The sequence below is a fragment of the Gavialis gangeticus genome, unplaced genomic scaffold (genome assembly GCF_001723915.1).
Source record: "Gavialis gangeticus isolate Ggan-Ray unplaced genomic scaffold, GavGan_comp1, whole genome shotgun sequence".
NCBI lineage: Eukaryota > Metazoa > Chordata > Crocodylia > Gavialidae > Gavialis > Gavialis gangeticus.
The window spans coordinates 50,779,213-50,781,285 of record NW_017729022.1 but is presented as its reverse complement, the minus strand read 5'-3'; positions in this window follow the sequence as shown (position 1 = coordinate 50,781,285).

Sequence of the window (2,073 nt, the reverse complement as noted above, 5' to 3'; positions counted from 1 at the left end):
TCAATATAGACATTGGATTTATGACACACTACAACCTGCCAGATATCTGGCTCCCCAGGTAGCAGCAGGTACCTTTGCACTTTTACCTGCTCCATCCCCTTTCCTTCCTACTCCAGCCTGTTTCTCTCACCCCCTGACTCCACCATTTCTGTTTTTACTGACAGGCTTTCTTGCCTGCATTGCATGCCAGCCTCTGACTTCGTTACTATTCCTTCCATCCAGGAACAGCACATACACCAACTACAGGTGCTTCCTCAGCCTGACAATGGGTTTTTCAACCCGAAAGCTGGTATCCCAGGCAGCTAAGCTGAGCTTACTTGATGCCTCACAACTCCACTGCAGCCAGCAAGCCTCAGGCCTGTCAAAGACATGACGGGTCTGGGCTTTCCCTAGCCAGGACTGTGTGCATGTGTGTGGTGGCTGGAGGTTATGGCGCCTCCTACCTTCTTTTCACCAGGGACATCCTCGGACCTGGCTTTTCCTGGGGCTGCCACGCCTCTGGCAGTCCCACCAGGCTTCCCAACCCTGGCAGAGTGCAGTTTCAGTGGTCATGCCCAGGTCCTGGGGCCTCATCCTTCCCCATAGCCCCAGCCCATACCTCCAAGTTCATCCTGGCACAGGAGCTCAGCAGGGACAAGTTCTTCCCCTGCTGGCTGGTGATGCAGTGAGTGCCGCCTGCAGCTCAGAGAGGTTTTTAAAAAAAAAAAAAATAGATGTAGATGGAGTGAGGAGGGTGGCACTCACTCTGTCTGCAGGTGGAGCTTGGGGAACCCCAGCAGCAGGAGGTTCACCTTCAGGAACACCAGCTGCGCCACCAAACCAGGATCCAAGGAGGTGCGGTGGGGTGTCACGACATCCCCAGCAGTGCTGAACACCCTCTTGTTTGGAACACTGGTCGGTGGACAGGACAGGTGTTCCCAGGCAACTGCAGCCAGAACCTGCCACATCTGGCTGGGGGCTGCCCAATAGGCTAAGGGGTGGCAATCCAGCGGCTTCACGTCCTTGGTGGGATAGGTAGCCACCAAAGCCTTGGCACTACCTGCTCAAGGCTGGGGTCTGGTGTATTGGGACCCTAACATTGAAGCCATGCCCTTGGCCCACATTGGCAGCAGCTGGTGTGGAGGAGACTGGCCGGTGCCGGGAGTGCTGGCATGGCAAAGTGGTTCCCCCTCTTCCATGGCCACTCGCATCTGCCTCCCTGACTGTTCACCAACATCTCTGTCCAGTGATCAAGGGTTTTGGTGTTGCATGTGCTCCCCTTCGCCCTTTGGTGGTATATGTCCTCCAGCACATGGAAGATACTGGACCGCAACAGATCCAGCCGTTTTTTGATGCCCTCCTTCAGCCGCTTCACCTGTGCCTGTGCCTCTGGTGAAAGTGGCTTGCCCCAGCCAGGAATATTAATCTCCTGGAACTTCTCCATTTGGTTCTCAAGCTCCTTGAATACTAGGGGATTGCTTGGCTAAGGAGGGCATCACCAGCACTGAGGGTCTTGGTGGCCTCGAGGAAGGGCTTGAGGACTACCAAGATCTGGGAGGTGGTATCCCACTCTACTTTATTAAGGGGGCTGCTGACCCCAATCTCCCCAAACAAGGCCATCTCGTGAATGGCCTTCTGTTGCTCCACCAGCCTTTCCAGCATCAGGTATGTGGAGTTCCACTGAGTCTCCATATCCTGCATGATTTTGTGCTGCGGGATGCTCAGCTCTGCCGGTTTGTCCCACAGCATCTTGCCCGTCTTGATGCTGTGGTAGAAGTAGCCCACCACCTTCCTGCATTTTGAAATCAGCTGGGTGGTAGTGATGGTGCCATCACTGGCAGCCTTGTCCCCGTCCAAGGCGTCCCTGACTATGACATGCAGCTTGTGTGCCACACAGTGAATGCCAACAAAACTTGGCATCACGGACCACCTTGACCATGTTGGCCCCATTGTCACTGACCATGGACCCACAGGTGAGTTCACCCTGCCCAACGAGCTACCCCTGCACCATGCGTTTCATGGCCACTATGATCTCCCTTGCTGTGGAGGACTCGTCCATCACCTCGACTTGAAGGAGAGCCCCCCCCCCCCCCC